Genomic DNA, 21,587 nt, shown 5'->3' with positions numbered 1-21,587 from the left:
AATATTTCAACATTGATTCCTACGCCACCCCCGTATAAGCAAATAGGGCTATTTTTTCAAAACCAGTGGAGAAACTGAGTCAACTAGCATTCTCAAACCACAAAGCTTATTTGTAGCAAATGTGAGCTGAGCTGTGCTTTACCCACGCTGTCCTGCTTTGTCGTTCATTTCATAAATATCTTTGACATTCAAGAAGGGTGTCCTGTTGGGAGAGGACCTCCATATCTTCGTGCATCGCCGTCTAGACGCTAACCTGTGGTTTTCCCAGCTAAAATTAGTGATCCAAAACTTGCAAACTCTTTTTTTTTCTTTTTTAAAGATTTATTTAGTTATTTTAGAGAGAGAGAGTGCAACCGTGAGGTAGGGGACAGAGCGAGAGTTAGAGAGAAACCCAGAGACTCTGGGCTGAGTGTCGAGCCAACGCAGAGCTCCATCCCAGGACCCTGAGATCATGACCTGAGCCGAAAACCAAGAGTCAGACGCTTAACCCACTAAGCCACCCAGGCGCCCCGCAAACTGTTTTCTTAAACATTGGCTTTGCCTCAAGAAAAGAAAGTAATGTATCAGAGTCCACATAAACTTTCAGTGTGCGAAGAATCTATGAATCACCATAAGGCAGGTTTCTCTCTGCCCTTCAGATTCTCCTGCATATGCAAACAAGGAATGGTTCTCAAGAAAATCTTCTCAACAGTCCACCCGGTGATGTCAGTTAGGGGAAAGGGGTTACTTTCACTCAAGCATGGTGCGATGCGCCTCTCCCTGGGCTGCCGCTGTGGCCGAGAGCTGGGGGGCAGAGGGAGGGTCCCACAGGCATCCTGGAGAAGCAGCCGCCCCCCTCCACTCACCCGCCACCATCACGGGTTTGCAGCCCTATTCTTGGAACTGCAGCTCACGGCACCAACAGTGAAGAAGAATTCATGGCTTTTTTGAGAATCAATCCCGAAGTCAAGTGTTGGATGGCCAGCCGGTAAAGCCGCAACTCCCATGAGCCTACTGGTCCACCTCTCTGCTCCGAAGAAGGCGGCCCTGGAAAAGGGAAAGGAGAAACGCCTCAGAACAAACTAATACCGCCTGAAGAAGAACTTTACTCCCATTAGTGTCAACTTTATCCAGTGGCTTCCTCAAAGATAAGACGGTAATCTAGCTGTCTGGGTCTTGGAATACACTTCTTAGCTCGCGAGGCTGACTAAGCCCTCCTCTGGGGCAGGGAACCCTGAATGAACATGGCCCTTTGTGGGATACACTGGGAATCTGCCAGGAGCGCAGGGCCTTGTTTCTGTAAGACGGAATTATTCTGCTCTGGCTCCCGGGGCAGCGTGGCCGGGACGAACCCAGCATGACCGAGCCAGCCGGTGGCCTGCTCTGGGGTTCTGACCCAGCAGGCACACAGGTGATGCTGAGCTCGGTGCATGCTGAGGCTGGCCCCAGTGACATTTGGGGTCACATAATTCTTTGTTGTGGGGGTCTCCTGGGCACTGTAGGATTTCAGCAGCAACCAAGTGCCCACCACCAATTATGAGAACCAAATATGTCTTGGACATTGACAAGTATCTCCTGGAGTCAAAATCTTCCCTGATTGAGGGTCACTGCTATGGAGCTTCAGAAACAATGAACAACTGTACCCGTGTCTTTTTCTTGGTGTCCCCAAACCTGCTTCTCCTGCTACTGCGATCGTCATGACTACAGATCCGACCATCACTCTTCACCCTCTGTCTCGACCCCCCACCTCACGTCCTCTCCCAAGCTCTGATCACTTTGCCCCCGAAACCCTCCTTGACCACGCTGTCCTCCCTGCCCTCCGCCAGCAGCTCATCTTCTCCCTCTGCCTGCTCTGTGGGCCTCCTGCCCTGGTCTCAGCTCTCACATCCATTTTCTTGCTTCTTGTAGCAACAGGGCAATTTGTGTCAAATGGAAATCTCGCCCTGTTGCTCCCATGCTTTGCTCTCCATCGGTTTCCCATCAGCTCAAGTTCAAAGTCCCAGTCCCTAGGAGGTGCGCTATAACTTGCTCTCCACGACCTCTCTACTGCATCTCCTGACATGTCCCACTTTCCTCCTGGTTCACCAAGATCATCATGCTCCCCGCGCAGGGCGCCAAAGCTGTAGCCTTCCTGCCTTGGCACGTGTTGCTCCCTCTGTCTCAAATGTCTCCAGCGTCCTCCAGCCTTCTGTCTCAAATGTCTTCCTAGCTTCCGCTCCAAGTTCATATCCTTCTGGAGCCTTTGTTGACCTCCCCGCACTTGCCCGGACACACCTCTGTTGTTGCACTTCCCGTGTGTAGCCACCAGGTGGCAGCACAGGGTCGTGTTTAAGAGCCTCAGCTCAGGGGCCAAGCTGCGGACTACTAGTTAAATGACCATGGGTGGATCACCTGTTTCTGTGTGCCTCGTTGTCTTTACCTGTGAGATGGAGGTAAAACAGAATTTATGTCATGGAATCGTTGCATTGATTGTATGAGCTAACTATGAAAATTGCTCAGAAAGTCCCCTGGTAAACACGCGGTGTCCCCCTCTCTGGCACACCGCTTACTGTTTCTTGTTTAAACATGAACAGCAGAAAATCCACTTCACAGGAGTCTCTTAATTCTCTCCTAGGGGGTTTCAAAATTTTCCAACTTATTTGCAACGTTTCCCGTCATACACGTCCCTGCCTTGTGAATTGCTTGGTCAAACCCTTTGCTTTGGTTATTTCCTCATCAGAGAGGACTTTGGAGGGTTCAGATCTGATTACGGCTCTCCCTACTTCAAAGTCCTGTCTGGCTCACGACTGCCTGGAGGGTAAAGTCCGGCTTTGGGAGGCTTACAAAGATGGGGGAGGGGTTTCAGGATTAACTGTAGGTCATCTCCACCACCTGTGGTCACACACTTCGCACCCCACATGCCTTCCTCACACTCATCACTGTTTACAAGGAGCTTCTGCCTGAACACACTTAACTCTCTCCTCATGGAGCTTCTCCCCCTCATTCTATCTTCCTTAGCACCCCAAAATTTCCTCTTCTCCATTCCATCGTATGTTGTGTATATACTCTAGTCACAGCCATCACATAGTCTCATAATTACTGGTCTTTGTATCTGACCTTTATTAATGGATTTTCACATAGTACAACTTCGTTCACTTTCCAATAAAGACAGGTTTTGGTTTTTTATAAATGCATTTTTTTTTCTATTAAAGTGATGAAATTGGGAGCCAGGAATAAGGAGATCTGACCTTAAAAGCTCAGGAAATTATGCTGAGCCACAAAGGAAGGATCTAAGCATAGGCCAGTGTCACGGATTCAAGGTCGGCATGAGTTCCTTGTCAATCTCCTTTCAAGAAAAGAAGAGGACAGTTATGTGCAAACGAGTGAAACCACCACCTTCTCACACCCTACACAAAAATAAACTCAAAATGGATTAAAGACCTAAATGTGAAACCTGAAACCATGAAAGTCCTAGAAGAGAACACAGGCAGAAAGTTCTTTGACGTCTGCTGTAGCAACAGTTTTCTAGATGTGTCTCCTGAGGCAAGGGAAACAAAAGTGAAAATAAACTTTAGGACGACATCAAAATAAAAAGCTTTTGCGCAGTGAAGGAAAAAACAAAACTAAAAGGCAACCTATGGAATGGGAGAAGATATTTGCAAATAACATATCTGATAAAGGGTTAGTATCCAAATATATAAAGAACTGATACAACTCAACAATCAAAAAACAAATAATCCAATTTTAAAAATGGGTAGTCGTATTTTTGTATTCTTTGGGTAAATACCCAGTAGTGCGATTACTAGATCACATGGTAGTTCTATTTTTAATTTTTTGAGGAACCTCCATACTGTTTTCCAGAGTGAGTGCACCAGTTTGCATTCCCACCAATAGTGCAAGAGGGTTCCCTTTTCTCTACATCCCTAGATGTACATCCCTACCAATACCTGTTCTTTCTTGTCTTCTTGGTAATAGCCATTCTGATGAGTGTGCTGTCTCATTGTGGTTTTGATTTTCACTTCGTCAATGATTAAGGATGTAATGTTGTGTGAGCATCTTTTCATGTACCTGTTGTCTATCTCTATGTCTTCTTTGGGGAAATATCTGTTCAGGTCTTCTGCCCATTTTTCAGTTGGATTACTTGGGTTTTTTTGAGTTGTGTGAGTTCTTTATAAATTTTAGATATCAGCCCCTTATCAGATATATAACTTGAAAATATTTCCTTCCATTCAGTAGGTTGCCTTTTCATTTTGCTGATAGTTTCCTTCACTGTGCAGAAGATTTTTAGTTTGATGTAGTCCCACTTATTTATTTTTGCTTTTGTTTCTTTTGCTTTTGGTGTCTGATTCAAAAAATCACCACCAACACCTATGTCAAAGAGCTTACTTCCTATGATTTATTCTAAAAGTCTTATGGTTTCAGGACTTATGTTCAAGTTTTTAATCCATTTTGAGTTTTGCATATGGCATAAAATAGTGATCTAGTTTTCTTCTTTTGCATGTAGCTGTTTGGTTTTCCCAACACCATTTACTGAATAGACTATCCTCTCTCCATTGCATATTCTTGGTCCTTTGTCTTAAATTAATTGACCATATATGCACAGATTTATTTCTGGACTCCTTATTCTATTCCATAGACCTATGTGTCTGATCTTTCTGCCAATATCATATTGTTCAAATTACTATAGCTTTGAAATTTATAACATAGTTTGAAATCAGACAGCATGATACCTCCAGCTTTGTCCTTCTTTCTCAAGACAGCTTTGACTATTGGGGTTTTTTTTTGTGGTTTCCTACAAATTTTAGGATTATTTGTTCTTTCTGTGAAAAATGCCATTGATATTTTGATTTTACTGAATCTGTAGATTGCTTTGCATAGTATTGACATTTTAATAACATTGGTTCTTCCAGTGGATGAGCACAGAATATCTTTCCATCTATGTGTCTTCAATTTCTTCTATTAATAATATAGTTTCAAAATACAGGTCTTTCACTTCTTTTGTTAAATTTATTCCTAGGTTTTTTATTCTTTTTGATGCAGTTGTAAATGAGATTATTTTTTTATTTCTCTTTCTGATAGTTCACTTTTAGTGTATAGAAACACAACAGATTTTTGTGTATTGATTCTGTATACTGCACTTTACTGAATTTATTAGTTCTAACAGTTTTTTGGTGGAGTTTTTAGGGTTTTCTATATATAATATTATATATGGATAGTTTTGTTTCTGCAAATTCTGATAATTTTGCTTCTTTCTTTCCAATTTAGGTGCCTTTTATTTATTTTTCTTTCTATGCTATGTTGAAAAAAAGTAGTGAGAGTAGACATCCCTGTCTTGATCCTGGTCTTAGACAAGAGGCTTTAAATTTTTCACTGCTGTATATGTGTTAGCTATGGGATTGTCATATATGGTCTTTATTATATTGAGGTACTTTACCTCTGTAGCCACTTTGTTGACAGTTTTTATCCTAAATAGAAGCTAAACTTTGTCAAATGCTTTTCCTGCATCTATTGAGATGATTATATGACTATTCTTCATTTGGTTAATGTGGTGTATCACATTGACTGATTTGCAGATGTCAAACCATTCTTGCATCCCTGAAATAAATCTGACTTGATCATGGTGTATAATCCTATAACCTATTTTTTAAATTGAAGTTAGTTGACATAAAACCTTATATTACTTTTAGGTGTAGTATAATCTTTTTAATGTATTGTTAAATTTGGTTAGCTAGTATTTTGTTGAGGATTTTGCATCTATGTTCATCGGGGATATTGGCCTATAATTTTCTTGTGGCATCCTTGCCTGGTTTGGACATCAAACTAATGCTGTCATCATAAAATGAATTTGGAAGAGTTCCCTTCTCCTCCATTTCTTGCAAGAGTTTGAAAAGGATTAGCATTAATTCTTCTTTAAATGTTAGGTAGAATTTGCCAATGAAGCTGTGTGGTCCTGGACTTTGGTCTGTAGGAAGGTTTTTGATTACTGATCCAAACTCTTTACTAGTAATCAGTCTGTTCAGAATCCTTTTTCACCGTGATTCAGTCTTTTAGGTTGTATGTTTCTGGGAATTTATCTCTTGCTTCTAAGCTGTCCAATTTGCTGGCATATAATTGTTCATAGTAATCTCTAATTATCCTTTGTGTTTCTGTGGTATCAGTTGTAATGTCTCTTTCATTTCAAATTTAAGCTGTTATCAACTTAAAATAGATTGTTTTAGATATTACTATGTGTAAACCTTGTGGTAACCGCAAAGCAAAAGTCTATAGTAAATACACAAAAATTAAGGAGAAAGGACTATAAGCATACCACTAAAGAAAAGCATCAGGGACACCTGGATGGGTCGGTTGGTTAGGTGTCTGACTCTTGATTTCAGCTCAGGTAATGATCTCAGGGCCATGAGATAGATCCCCACAACGGGCTCCACACTGGGCGGAACCTGCTTAGGACTTTCTCTCCCTCTGCCCCTCCCTCCCTACCTCACATGCACGTGCACTCTCTCTCTCTTAAAAAAAGGAAAGGAAGGGAAAGAAGGAAAGGAAAGAAGGAAAGGAAAGGAAAGGAAAGGAAAGGAAAGGAAAGGAAAGGAAAGGAAAGGAAGGAGAAGGGAAGGGAAGGGAAGGGAAGGGAAAGGGAAGGGAAGGGAAGGGAAAGGGGAAGGGAAGGGAAGGGGAAAAAAAGAAAAGAAGAGAAAAGAAAAAAATAGCATCAAATCACAAAGGAAGAGAACCAGAGAAGAAGAAAGGAATGGAAAACTATAAAAATAGCCAGAAAACAAGTATCAAGTACCTATCAATAATTACTTTAAATCAATCAAAAGACATAAAATGGTTGAATCAATTTAAAAAAAGACCTATCTATATGCTGCCTACAAGAGACTCATTTTAGATAAAAGGATATACCAAGACTGAAAATGAAGGGATGGAAAAAGATACTTCATACAAATGGAAACCAAAAGAAAGCTAGAATAGCTATACTTATATCAGATAGAATAAACTCTGAAACAAAAAACAGTAATGAGACAAAGATCGGCACTACATAATCATAAAGAGGTCAATCCAATGAGAGGGAATAACATTTGTAAGTATTTATGCACCCAACATAGGAGCACCCAAATTTGTAAAGCAAATATTAACAGACCTAAAGGGAGAAATAGTAAGCAGTACAATAGTAGGGGATTTTAAGACCTCATTTACATCAATGGATAGATCATACAGATAGAATATCAATAAGGAAACACTGGCTTTAAACAACACATTGGACCAGATCGATTTAATAAACGTATAAGGAGCAGTCCATCCAGAAGCAAGAGAATACATATTCTTTTCAAGTGTACATGGAATATTCTCCAGGATAGATCATATGTTAGGCCACAAAACAAGTCTTAATAAATTTAAGAGTACTGAAATCATATCAAGCATCTTTTATGACCACAATGGTATGAAACTAGAAATGAAGAACACTGGAAAATTCAAAGATATGTAGAGATGAAACAACATGCTACTGAAAAACTAATGGGTCAAAGAAGAAATCAAAAGAGAAATCAAAAAATACCTTGAGACAAATGGAAATGAAATACACCAAAACTTGTGAGATGCAGAAAAAGCAGTTCTAAGAGGGAATTTCATAGCAATAAGTGCTTACATCAAGAAACAAAAATCTCAAATAAACAATGGAACTTTATACCTCAAGGAACTAGAAAAAGAAGAACAAACAAAACCCAAAGTTAGTAGAAGGAAGGAGATAACAAAGATCAGGGCAGAAATAAAAGCAATAGAGACTAAAAAGACAACAGACAAAAGATAAATAAGACTAAGAACTGGTTCTTTGGAAAGAGAAACAAAAACAAAATTGGCAACCCTTTAGCCAGACTCATCAAGAAAAAAAGAGAGAGGACTCAAATAAATAAAATCAGAAATGAAAGAGGAGATGTTACAACTGATAACATAGAAATACAAAGGATCATAAGGGTCTTTTACATTTTTTAAAGGGTAGTTTATGGTAGAATCTATATGTCCATATGTTCCAGGATGCTCATTGCAGCACTGTTGACCGTAGCAAAAAATTGGACACAATCTAAATGCCCAGTAATGGTGACAAAGCTTTAAAAACAACAGTAGTAAATCTAAGATGGAAAGCTTTGCAAGAATTTCTAGAAGATACGGATAGACGAGAGAGATGGCATGCAGTACTAACAGATGAGAAAGAAAAGTTGCACAAAAGCATATAGATAGAACTTAGCCTCGTTTTGCAAATATTAACTATATGTTAGTATATGTGGAGAAAAAAACTGGGTGTAGCTACCGAATGTAAACGTGGTTATATTTAACTGATGAGATTCACAGTGGACTTTTGCTTTTTACTTTGTCCATTGCTGGACCATTTACATTTCTCCATTACCATGGTTTCCTTTCATGATACAAAATCAACACTGGTTTAGATAGAGTGGTAGACAGATAGATGTGTACATTCTCTGTAAGGCTGCATTGCCCTATGATCTGTCTTAGCAGAGTCCCGTTATCCAGGAGAAAGTAAGATATGAATGTTCACTGCAATCTCTTAGCAAAGTTCAAAAGTGGGAAGCAAACAATAGAAGTCAGGGAAAAACATCCTAAACATTTTTACTCTCTGATCCCTCCAGCACCCTCAGCATTGGAGCATAGCCCACCTCTCCATCTCCTCACCTTCTGAAAATGACCCACGAATTCCCAAGGAATTCAGCCTTGGCTTTCTCCTTGCAGGATCCCACCTATTTTCTTTTCTCATCTAATCCTTCTCTATCCTCCAAATATAAATCGATTTTGTCTTTCTGGGCTTCTTTCAGTTTTCCACTCTCAGAACTAGCAGACAAACTCAAAACCTGGGGGATGGAGGAGAGGGCAAGCGTATCGATCCATGACTAACATATATCCGTGTTACACACGCTCTCTTTCTTTTTTAAAAAAGATTTTATTTATTTATTTGACAGAAAGAGAGAGAGCACAGCAGGGGCAAGGAAGAGAGAAAAGCAGACTCCCTGCTGAGCAGGGAGCCCAATGCAGGCTAGATCCTAGGACCCCAAGATCATGACCTGAGCCGAAGGCAGACATTTAACTGACTGAGCCACCCAGGTACCCCCACATGCTACCTCTTTTGTAAGGTACAATGCACACGCCAACATACCATGAAAATTCCACTTCAGTAATTTTCTGTATAAATAAGTAAGACACAAGAGGCTAAAAGCATGGGGTGCCTGGGTGGCTCAGTTGGTTAAGTGTCTGCCTTCAGCTCAGGCTATGATCCCAGGGTCCTAGGATCAAGCCCTGCATGGAGCTCTCTACTCAGGCGGGAGTCTGCTTCTGCCCCTCCCTATGCCTGCCGCTTCCCTGGCTTGTGCTCTCTCTGTGTCAAATAAATAAATAAAATCTTAAAAAAAAAAAAAAAAGAGAGAGAGAGAGAGAGAACAAGAGATCTTAAACGGTGGTTATCACTGAAAAGTGCCCACACTTAACAAAACAGCTCCTGCTCTTTTGAAGACAAGAACAGTAGCAATCAAACAGTGTTTAAACGTTTAAGGTAGCGTTTTCCCTGCTAGAAAAACGGAGCCTGGGGAAACGGCCATAAACGTGCATTACAGTCGTTAAACTTTGCCCTTTTCTGAATCTGGTGCACTCTGCTCTCTCGTGCTATGTGCCAAAGGGTCAGCGCAGAGATGTTGCATGATTATCTAGTGTCCCAGTAACTCTGATTTTTCATAATTATTATTTAAGCGGATTAACATTCTGCATGCTATCTATTTAGGCAGCTTTCCTCTCGAGACCAGAACTTGTGCAGAACATCACAAAAGTGCTTCAGCCCCAACTAGTAATCACAGTTCGTGCAAAGACACCTGGTTCCCAGTTAAAATATTAAATGAAACTTTGCATGGGACTAGTCACCTTGAACTTTTAAGAAGTGACTTCTGTTATTAAGTATCTCCTGACAGTAGGTTTTGAGAAACAAAGAACACATGAGTCACTGAATACAGGTGAAAACAAGCCCTCCCCACCACCGGCACCAAGCTAAGAAGAACAGGAGTGAGGAAGGGAACAGGACTCCAACAGCAACCTTGACCTTCCTCACCTATTGCTTCAGGCTAATCCTTCAAGACCCTCTCCCGGGCCTCAGCCAACTGCCCCTCATAAATTAGCCCCATCAGGACACACAGCACCCCTGTCCAGGTACGCAGGTGGAGGCATGACATCTGGCCCTACAGAAAGCTTCTGGCAATGGGACGTGCTAAGTGTCCTCCTCTGTAATGTTTAGACTGAAAAATGGAATTAGTGCTCAGGGAATCCCAAACACGTCAAGAAATGTTGCTGTCGTCAGAGTCTTAACCAAAAAATGTCCAATGAAAAGAGAGTTGTCCTTGAATGCAGAATACGCAGTGACAACGTGATTGTGAAGAATCAGCTATTTTTAAAAACTAATAAAGCTTTATTTTTCATTAAAAAAAAAAGCCACCAGAAAAGTTATTTCTGTCTGGGACAAAATTAAAGAAGAAAAAGTATTTTTCTGGGGCGCCTGGGTGGCACAGCGGTTAAAGCGTCTGCCTTCAGCTCAGGGCGTGATCCTGGCGTTCTGGGATCGAGTCCCACATCAGGCTCCTCCACTATGAGCCTGCTTCTTCCTCTCCCACTCCCCCTGCTTGTGTTCCCTCTTTCGCTGGCTGTCTCTATCTTTGTCAAATAAATAAATAAAAAAAAGAAAAAGAAAAAGAAAAAGTATTTTTCTAAATACTATACTCTTTCATTAGTTATATACCACTTTATTTCATATATATGTATATACATAATATACATACATATATTTCATGTATACACATATATTTTGTATATACATATGTTTCAAATATGTTTCATTTGTACTATATTTCATATATACATATATTTCATATACATGTATATACATATATATGATTTTTTCAAGTGCAGAAATATGAATGAAGGAATAACAATGAAAGAAAAGAAGGAGCGAAATCAAGAGTGAGTTTCATTCAGCAAAAGGACACCATGGCGTCTTAATAAGAAATCTTAAATTTGGGTTTGATATCTCCAAAAACGGTCTCTGCAAAACCAGGATGAAAAAACATTACGGAGTCGTAATTTGGGTTTTTGAGACCAGTCACAGCATGAGAAGACACAGAGGCTGATGGCTACACCTCTGATCAGATCAGAACAGGGGTCGTATGTGTGTCTCGGGGGCCTTTGGTCAAACCATTTTTCTCCTCCATTTGAATGGACCCTACTCAAAAGTCTTTGTTAGCAAATATGGCCTTGAGAGATGGCTAAGTGAGGTGAGAGAACAATTTAAAATATATGAAAAAGATGTCTACTTTGAAGTGGAATAATTTACATGGATCATTGAAAACATGACATCTGAATTTCCACATGATAGGACTGTGAAAATCTACCTCTCTGGACAAGACAAAAGGTCATTTATCATGGTACAGGTGAAGTTCTTCTCTTCGAATCTTACCTGCCTCTCTTTGACATCATGCACGATTTAGTGTTTGGAGGAATTATTGGGTCCATTTTTCACTATGCATCAAAATAAGGTAGATGGAAGAGGAGGGGAAATGCACATAAAGAAAGGTTTTTCATAACATGTGCATTTTTCTTGTAGGAATAGAACTGCTCAGGGTGGACGAGTAGGAACCCATCCGAGAAGCTGAACTCTGGGAAGCTCCAGCAAAGACAAGTAACCACCAACATTTTATTTGGCTTAAGTGCCAATGGCTTTTGTTTGATAATTTTCTTGCTTGGTTATTTATATTCCACTTGATTTCACAAAGGACTTGAGATGGCTTATAAAAAAGCACACAGAAAGATAAAGAGTTGAAAACCTGATGGCAAGGGAGCACTAGAGCTACGTGAATCACACTAAGAGGAAAAACTAATACAGAAAACCAGACATGACGCAGTCTTGCTCCCCACTGGAGTAGACAGAAAAGTTGACTCTAAGCTTCTTCCCAACCAAAGTCAGGCAGAGAAAGCTATGAGACCCATTTAACATTTTATCCATAATGTGTTAAGTGCACACACAAGAAGTGTGTTCAGAAGATAACTTTTGCGGGAAAAGACACTAGGCTATGACCTGCTTTCAGTAAGCTCGAACAACTGATTCCTTCCCCACCCCAAAAAAGACAATCATAGGGGTGCCTGGATGGCTCAGTTGGTTAAGCATCCAACTCTTGGTTTCAGCTCAGGTCATGATCTCAGGGTTGTGGGATCAAGCCCTGCACAGGGCCCCACACTCAATGGGGAATTTGCTTCTCTCCCTCTCCTTCTGCCCTTCCCCCCACATGCACATGCACACTTATGAGTACTCTCTCGCTCTCTCTCAAATAAATAAATAAATAAATAAATATTTTTTAAAGAAAAAGACAATCATAAAGTTACTGTGCCTTTAATGAATAGACATTTCTCCAAAGAAGACATCCAGATGGCCAACAGACACATGAAAAGATGTTCAACATCACTCCTTATCAAGAAAATGCAAATCAAAACCATAATGAGACCACCTCGCACCTGTCAGCATGGCTAAAATCAACAACACAAGAACAACAAGTGTTGGTGAGAATGTGGAGAAAGAGGAACCCTCGGGCACTGTTGGTGGGAATGCAAACTGGTGCAGCCACTCTGGAAAAGAGTATGGAGGGTCCTCAAAATGTTCAAAGTAGAACTATCTTACAATCCAGGAACCACACTACTGGGTATTGACCCAAGGAATACAAAAACACTAATTCAAAGGGACACATGCACCCCTATGTTTACTACAGCATTATTCACAATAGCCAGATTAGGGAAGCAGCTCAAGTGTCAGACATAAAAGAGAATGAAATCCTGCCATTTACAACAACACGGATGGAGCTAGACAGTATCATGCTGAACGAAATAAGCCAGTCAGAGAAAGACAAATGCAGTATGATTTCACTCCTACGTGGAATTTAGGAAACAAAACAAATGAACAAGGAAAAAAAAGAGAGACAAACTACAAAACATACTTTTAACTATAGAGAACGAACAGATGGGGACAAGAAGGGAGGTGGGGGGTGGGTGAAATAGGTGAAGGAGATGGACAGTACACTTATCTTGATGAGCCCCAGGTGATGGATGGAGCTGTTCAATCACTATATTGTACACCTGAAATTATTATAACACTGTATGTTAACTACTCTGGAATCAAGTTTTTTTAAAAAAGTTGTGTCTTTCTCATTTTAAAAATAATACTTGAAATAATTTCACAGTATGTGTATGTATCCATATCTATATACAGTCCTATTGAGGAAGGTCTTATATGGTATTAAACTCTTTATAAATTGCATAAGCTGTATCTTGCTGTATCTACTCACTGTGAGATCTATATCCACGTTGACTCAGTTGTATCTAGTTCATGTTTTGTTTCCTCTTTCTCTCTACTAGGAATCCATTTTTTTATTAACCTTGTATTTTTGAAAATTATCAACAAATACACATACATTTTCAAGTACCCCTTTTTTAGTTAATCCTACCAAAATTCTTTAAAATACTGAATTCCTTATTTATAAAATTGCTCTAGGAAATACTTCTTAAAAAGAAAGCCTCCTGGCTCATTTTATAAAGCAAGTCTAATATTGATTCCAAACTAGGTAGGGACCATATCAGAAAAACAAATATGTAAGGCCATTTCGCTTATAAAATTCACTGCTTTGATGGGCTGAAGGAGAAAAGTTAACTTATACAGAAAAAGCACCTCATAAAACTTGAAAGCTTTTTATGTTTTTTTTTAAAAAAAGAGTACGTCTTAGCTCCCTGGGAAAGTCCAAGTAATCTACAACGAACATTATATGTAATGGAGAGGCTTTAGTTATATTGCCATTACTAGAAATAGTAATGGGATCAACTGAGAAATCATTAGAGCTAGTGAGAGAGCTCAGCACAGGGACCACATATAGGACCAAATGAAAGAAATCAATAGCAATTCTTTATATACTACACTTAAATGCAGGGTACTTAACCCCTGCGTTAGTTTCCTAGGGCTGCTCTAACAAGGAATCACAAATTGGGGGGCTTAAAACAGCAGAAATTTATTATCTCATAGTCTGAAGGCCAGAAGTCAGAAATCCAGATGAAAACCATAGAGGGACACTTCCTTGCCTTTTTCTAGCTTCTACTGGTTTTCTGACAATCTGGCATTCCTCAGTTTACATCTGCACAACTCCAATCTCTGCCTCTGTTACCACGTGACTTTTTCCTGTGTGTCTGTCCTCTCAGGGCAGAGTTTCTATAAGGACACCAGTCATACTGTGTTTGGAGATAAAACATTTCATGAGGTATTAAGGATAAATAAAGGATTAAGGGTGGGGCTCTAATCCAATATGACTGGTGTTATCCTTGTAAGAAGAGAAAGAGATACCAGGGAGGCAGCACACAGGGAAAAGGCCACGTGAGGACCCAGTAAGAAGATAGCCATCCTCAAGCCAAAGAGAAAGGCCTCGGGAAAAACCAAACATCCCAAAACTCTGATCTTGGACTTTCAGCCTTCAGAACTGTGAGAAAATAATTTGCTGTGTTTTAAGCCGCCCACCCAGCCCATGGTGGTTTGCTGCTGCAGCCCTAGGAAACTAGTACAGGATGCCACTCTTGATAGATGGTGTCCTTACAAGAAGTAAGTTAAAAAGTCGTTGAGTATGTTATACTCCATGTCTTAGTAATTGACCCTTGAAATTTATCTAATACAAAAACCAAATATCATAAGACTATTTTTCTTTATCACAGGAGGTTCAGTTCAATATCATCTGATTTTGGTTTATTTAGTCTAAAAGATATAAAAGAGAAATAATTACTCGAATCATTGAAAATGCAGGAGACATTTAAGGCACCATGTTACGTCAGGGTCTTGCCAAGGCATAAAGACCTTCTCTTGTTGAAAGAACCTGAATCATAGATTAAACAAAACTCAGTAAGGCTCTGTTTTAACTTCAGGCACCTTTATCAAACAGGTCTTTTAACCTCTAACAGCAAAGAGAGCCAGAAGTCAGGTCCAAAGAAAAAAATGAGATAGACCAAATCTTACCTTTCCAACATTGAAAGGCAAGCCGAGTCAACCATCATGGCCCACCTGTTTGCCCTTCCCAGGACACTCCCATCCTTCTCACTGATGTTCACCTTCCTCCTCCCCAGACAGCCAAGAAACACAATTCTATACGTAAGTATATACTGAAGATGCCTATGTCTTTGCTTTGGCTGCTCTGAAGTGACCAAAGGTCTTTCAGACGGTAACGCTCTAACCTGTGATAACCTGGATCATAGAATCCACAGAGGGTAAAGTAAACACAAGGGCAAAGTCCCAGGAGTCACAGTTGCCCCAACAGTCAGGAAGGAACAGACAGAAGGAGATGGAGGCAAGCCTTCACAGAAACAACTGTATTTGAGAACATATCTTCACAAATCACCAGATTTTACAAATGAGTGAAGCAAAAATATCATGTGTTGAGTCATAAAATTCAGAATCTGAGTGCATTTGTGTGTTCATGTGTGTATATATAGGTGTGCAAATATTGTGTATAACGTATATCACATACATAACCTGATATGTATATATCAAAATATATGTATAACCTGTGTAAGATAACATATTGACATAAATAATGTTCAATATGGGTAACATGTAAACATGAAACATATCGGTTATATACATATATTATAACTAGCGTCTACTCATCCTAATAATATTATTAGCAAACTGTAACGTGTGCCAAGCCTTGTGATCCATACAAAGCTATATTTTTAGTCTACAATCTGAATCCAAACAGTCTTCTTTGAAACACATGTGAAAGATCAAGATTAGATAAGGAGACCAAAAAGACAATTTTTTCAAGTCTAGGTCTTTTCAGGTTAGCAAATCAAGGCAACGTGTCATTCCTCAAAACACCCATGCTGAGGGAGTAGAATAAACACCTTTGGGGTGCCTGGGTGGCTCAGTTGGTTGAGCATCGAACTTTTAGTTTCAGCTCAAGGTCATGATCTCAGGGTCGTGGGATCCAGCCCCGCGGTGGGCTCCGTGCTGGGCATGGGGCCTGCTTGGGATTCTCTCTCTCTGTCTGCCCCTCCCCCCCCCAAAAATAAATACATGCATACATACATGGCAAACAGGATTGGAGCAATTCATGAGAGAATTTATTGTGTGATTTATTGGGCAGTTTTTTTACATTGTTATCAACTCCCTTCACCCCCTCACCTTACAGAGTGAGACAAATGACCTTAAAGGAAGTGGTCAGTTCCTCACCTATGTCGACCATATTTAATATGAGTTTAAAAACAGGCTGCCTTGTACAGTATCCCAAAATTCTCAGAAACAAGAATAGAAGTCACTACATATCATTACATCACGGTATTATCTGAGGCTGCCATAACCAAAGACCACAGACTCACTGACTTAAACAAGGATTTATTTCCTCACAGCTCTGGAGGCTGGGAAGTCTGAGATCAGGGTGCTGGTGTGGTTGGGCTCTGGTTGAGAGCTCTATTTTGATTTCCAAAGGGCCACCTTCTTGCTGTACCCTCACAGGGCTGAGAGAACTCTGGCGTCTCTTTGTCTTCCTGTGAGGGCACTAATCCCATCATGAGGTCAGACCCTCAGGACCTTATCTAAACCTAATTAGCTCCCAAAGACATCAGCTCCAAATACCGTCACACTGGGAGTTAGGGCTTCCACCCATGAATGCGGGGGGCTGTGCCTTATTCAGTCCACAGCAATCACCATTGGTATCTTGCCTATTTTGTGACTGCAAGCATGGCCCTCAAGTGGTGGGTTTTGTACTATGGTTTTATCACTCACAGATACACTTCCTGTTTCCACTTGCCGTTGTATTAGATCCTCGTTGTCTTTCCCAGGATGGCTGACATAGCTTCAGCTCACTCCACGAACCAGTTAACTCTGTATGTTGCAGTTAAACACCCCTTCTCAAAAACCACCAGCCAATAGCCCTGCGTCACGCCAGAGCTCCACCAGCAACATCCGTGTGCTTTTTTTTTTGTTTTTTTTTTAAAGATTTTATTTATTTGACACAGAGAGAGAGACAGCCAGCGAGAGAGGGAACACAAGCAGGGGGGAGTGGGAGAGGAAGAAGCAGGCTCCCAGCAGAGCAGGGAGCCTGATGCGGGGCTCAATCCCAGGACCCTGGGATCACGCCCAAAGCCAAAGGCAGATGCTTAATGACTGAGCCACCCAGGCGCCCCAACATCTGTGTGCTTTAAGCAAGTTACTTAACCTCTTTTTCTATGCAATGGGCATAATAATATAGCTTCCATCAAAACTTGTAAGCACCATGGTAAGTTCTTAGAAGAATGCCTGGTTTTTATGGGCAATGTAAATGCTAGTCGCTGCTGTCACTATAAATTACATGCCTAGTCTTGTCATTGCTTGTGTCCAGTTACACTCACAGACTCTGTACTTTGGTCACACTCACGGCTTGCAAGCTCCCATATATGTCTTGAACTTTCCCATCCCTCACTTTTTTGCCCTTCTCCTTGAAATATCTGCCCTCGATCAACTTCACCTGTCAAAACTTCACTAATTCTTTAAAACACACCCCCAAATGTGTCATGTCTTTCTTGAAGCTCTTCCAGTCCATTACACTCATTCCACATCCAACCATGTGGACTCCGTCCTGCCACGACATGCAACATCACCGCCTTTTGACATGTTCATTATCTGCCTTATGTTCGTGGTTATTTGTGTATGACTAGATTGTAATCACACAAGGCATAATTATTTGTGTGTTGACAGCTCCAACCCACGGAGGAACATAACTAATGTTAGCTTAATGAAAATAACTCTAAGAATAAAACAATAACAACTGCTCAGAGTTTATTTTTGTACTTTATTAAGAGATTTTTGGGAGAGTATCTAGAAAGCTTCTGTGGCCACAAAAAGGACAAAAAAAATTATGGTAAATACAAAAAGACTTCATGTCTACGTAGAAAAAAATGTAAGAAGAGAGCACAGTAGAAGTCATGGTTACCGAGCTCAATCATCAAGAGGTTCTCTTTCTTTTTTCTGGGGTAACATTGTATACAATGTCCACATGACTATTTTTTATTTTTTATTTTTTTTAAGATTTTATTTATTTATTCAACAGAGATAGAAACAGCCAGCGAGAGAGGGAACACAAGCAGGGGGAGTGGGAGAGGAAGAAGCAGGCTCATTGCAGAGGAGCCTGATGTGGGGCTCGATCCCACAACGCCGGGATCACGCCCTGAGCCAAAGGCAGACGCTTAACCGCTGTGCCACCCAGGCGCCCCACACATGACTATTTTTTAAATGGCAAATGTTGCTTAAACTAAGAGCATGAGAACCAAGGGGGAAGGTGCCATAAAGCCCAGGGGGACAGTGGAGGCAGACAGATGGAATGGAGGGGAGCCCTCGCAAGGGGAGCAAGCAGACACCCCAGCAGTACCTGCACACCGGCCGCCTAGCAGCAACATTGCTTCTTACAGCACTTCTGCTGACAACAGCACTTTTGCTGGCAGCAGCCCTTCCCACCGCCACAGCCACACGAGCCACAGCCACACGAGCCACAGCCACAGGAGCTGCTGCCACAGGAGCGGCGGCAGCAGCAGACCACGGGGACAGTGCAGCAGCACCCACAGCAGCCGGTGCAGCAGGGGCAGCAGTTGACCCGGTAACACCTGCAGGTGGTACAGCTGCCACCACAGCCGCCACCACAGCCACCACCGCAGCCACCACAGCCACCACCGCAGCCGCCACCGCTGCCACCGCAGCCACCGCCGCCACTGCCACAGCCACCACAATTTCCGCAGCCACAGCACCCCATGGTGTCAGGAGAGTAAGGACTCAGGAGAGGTGAGGAGGGAGACTCAGGAGGTGAGAGAGGTCCGATGCCAGCTTCTGCTGGGGGAGCCCCTTATATACTGACACCCCCCTTATTTTTAGCCCAATTTCCACAGAAGAATCTCACAAGACCTTTTCTTTGATTCCTTCTTGAGCACCCTTGCCATGGTAACACTGCTATTTTTAGCACGGCAGCATGCTTTGTAAACTCTGAGTTTTCTGTTTTGAAAGAAATTGTTGTGTGTTGCATCATCAGTCCAGACATAGAAAAATGATGGCCAAAGTGGGGGAAAAAAAGCAGTTCCAGGGGCCTGACAGGGATGCGTGTGTCTCAGACAGGAGCCATCAGAGACCTTTCACGGGGTTCCGCTGCGCACGGCAGGGCTTCCCTGGGATGCTGGGCAACCAAGATGGAGAGCCAGAAGCATCCTGACAGCCTTCTGGTTGACCAGAAGTAGCCCATGGGAGGACATTCTAAGTCTTCCCTCTCTGGCTTTCAAAAGGTAAGCTTATAAAAGAAGTGCCAATTGTAAACCCAGGGACAGGAGCGTTCTGGGGGAGTGCAGCCCTGCTTGAGCCGGGTTGTGTCCCCTCCAGACGCTGCAGCATAAGCCCAGAGACAGACCGGGCTGGAGTGGCTTCCTCTCCCCTGCATTGTCTGGAGTAGCCGGATGAGGAAGGTTCTTGCAAAAATCCAGCATCACGGCCGCAGGCTCTCTGGGACCGGAGAGGCCGCCAGATGGAGACCGATCATTTCAAATAAACATTCCCTTGGCCTTGGTTGGTCTGAAATGGGGGGCCTGGCCACAGGCTGTAAACCTGAGAGAGGCTCAAGAGAAAGCCAGCCACCCAATGAAACCTTTCTTATTTTTTGTTCCTTCAATTATTTAACAGACAAACAACAGCAGAAACTTCACACTTGACAGATGACATAGGAGCAGGCTGGCCACAATTATATCTTTAACATATGATATTACACAACTTTTTAAAACAAATTTTAATGAGCAAGCAATTCTTGGGAACAAGGAAAAGCATTTTTAAGGGGAGACAGAATACAGATAGGGATGCCTACATTTTCTCTTTTCAATTTGATTGTCACTTATCCTTTCAGGAAGTTTTTTGTAACAGAGAGGTGGGTCCTGAATCCCTGTAGAGAGAAAAACAGTGTTGGAGTTGTGTTTTTTTGTTTTTTTTTTTTAAGATTTTATTTATTTATTCGACAGAGATAGAGACAGCCAGCGAGAGAGGGAACACAAGCAGGGCCAGTGGGAGAGGAAGAAGCAGGCTCATAGCAGAGGAGCCTGACATGGGGCTCGATTCCATAACGCCGGGATCACGCCCTGAGCTGAAGGCAGACGCTTAACCGCTGTGCTGCCCAGGCGCCCGTTTTTTGTTTTTTTTTTTTAAAACCCATGGTCACTAAGAAGTATATACAGAAACACGGGATTTTACCTGGCTCTAGACTCAGATTCCCATGGTTATAAAAAAAAAATAGAGATTGTTTTTAAATATTTCGGGCATTTATGTAACTCAAAACTGTCCACTGAACCCTTACAATGGCCCAGGCACTGGGCCCTGGGGCAAAAAATATTACGTTCTGACCGGCACACACCTCTTAGAAGTATGTTCTCATCCAAGTATAGATTTAAGAGACAAGTAAAGGTTAAAATTAGCCAAGGTCACTGAATGACTTCAGCAAGGAAGGGTATCAGCGGCCTCCTGAGATCCTTCCTGGGAAGACAGATAAAGGACAAGGCGCTGGCTCAGCCTGTGGAGATGGTAAATAAGGGGCTCCCCCCGCAGAGGCGGCAGCAGACCTCCCTCACCTCCTGAGTCCTCTCTCCTCACACCATGGGGTGCTGTGGCTGTGGAAGTTGTGGCGGCTGCGGTGGTGGCTGCAGCAGTGGCTGCGGTGGCTGTGGGGGCGGCTGCGGGGGCGGCTGTGGGGGCCTCTGTGGCGGCGGCTGCGGCAGCTGCACCACCTGCAGGTGCTACCGGGTGGGCTGCTGCTCTGCCTGCTGTCCCTGCTGCTGCGGCTGCTGCGGGGGCTGCTGCAGCACCCCCGTGGTCTGCTGCTGCCGCCGCTCCTGTGGCTGCGGCTCCTGTGGCTGTGGCGGTGGGAAGGGCTGCGGCCAGCAGAAGAGCTGCTGTCAGCAGAAGTGCTGTTGCAAGAAGCAATGTTGCTGCTAGGCGGCCGGTGTGCAGGTGCTGCTGGGGTGTCTGCTTGCTCCCCTCGCGAGGGCTCCCCTCCATCCCATCTGTCTGCCCCGCTGTCTCCCTGTCACCTGAACTTCCTGGGAAGTTTCTCTTTGGTTAAGTCTCTGGTACTGGGAAGCGTCAGTGAGTGTCCCTCTCTGAGAGAGCTAGCAAGAGCATCTTGCAAGGGGACAGGCAGTGGGGAGAGATGGACAACATCGTGGTCTTTCACCTGGGGCTCGGATGGCTGTCCCACCTGGCAGTTCGGCTGATCCTGGGAGACGCAGGCCTGGCACCTGCCCCAGGCAGTAGTTGTGGGGGGCAGACACCCTCAGCCGTTCCCCCTCTGCTGCTCCCTGGCTGCTTGCCCTGCTGGGAGAGAGTTATCACCTGGGTTCTGTGTTGAGACCTTGCTTGCGTGTCTTCTCTTTTCGCTTGGCTTTGGGCAGCTCATGACGTCACACCTCAAAAGTGTCTAAACCAAAAGGAATAATTAAACCAAAAGACGTGAGCCCTTCCCAACACCTGAAGAGCAGCCCTGAGCTCAGGCCAGTGGGAACATTTTACTCTGTGGTCGTTG

At 42.6% G+C, this 21,587-nt stretch overlaps 1 long non-coding RNA gene across 1 annotated transcript; it reads right to left on the bottom strand.

Moving 5' to 3' along the window:
• Positions 1-1,851: 1,851 nt before the first annotated feature.
• On the bottom strand, positions 1,852-15,177 carry LOC117796541. The gene is made up of 3 exons (XR_004621098.1): positions 15,032-15,177; positions 3,207-3,304; positions 1,852-2,398 (listed from the first exon to the last, which is right to left on the bottom strand). It is a non-coding gene; the product is annotated as an uncharacterized LOC117796541 (long non-coding RNA).
• Positions 15,178-21,587: the final 6,410 nt, after the last annotated feature.

Source organism: Ailuropoda melanoleuca, chromosome 2 (genome assembly GCF_002007445.2).
Source record: "Ailuropoda melanoleuca isolate Jingjing chromosome 2, ASM200744v2, whole genome shotgun sequence".
Taxonomy (NCBI): Eukaryota; Metazoa; Chordata; class Mammalia; order Carnivora; family Ursidae; genus Ailuropoda; species Ailuropoda melanoleuca.
The sequence above is the reverse complement of the archived record's forward strand: the minus strand, read 5'-3'. Positions and strand labels throughout refer to the sequence as shown.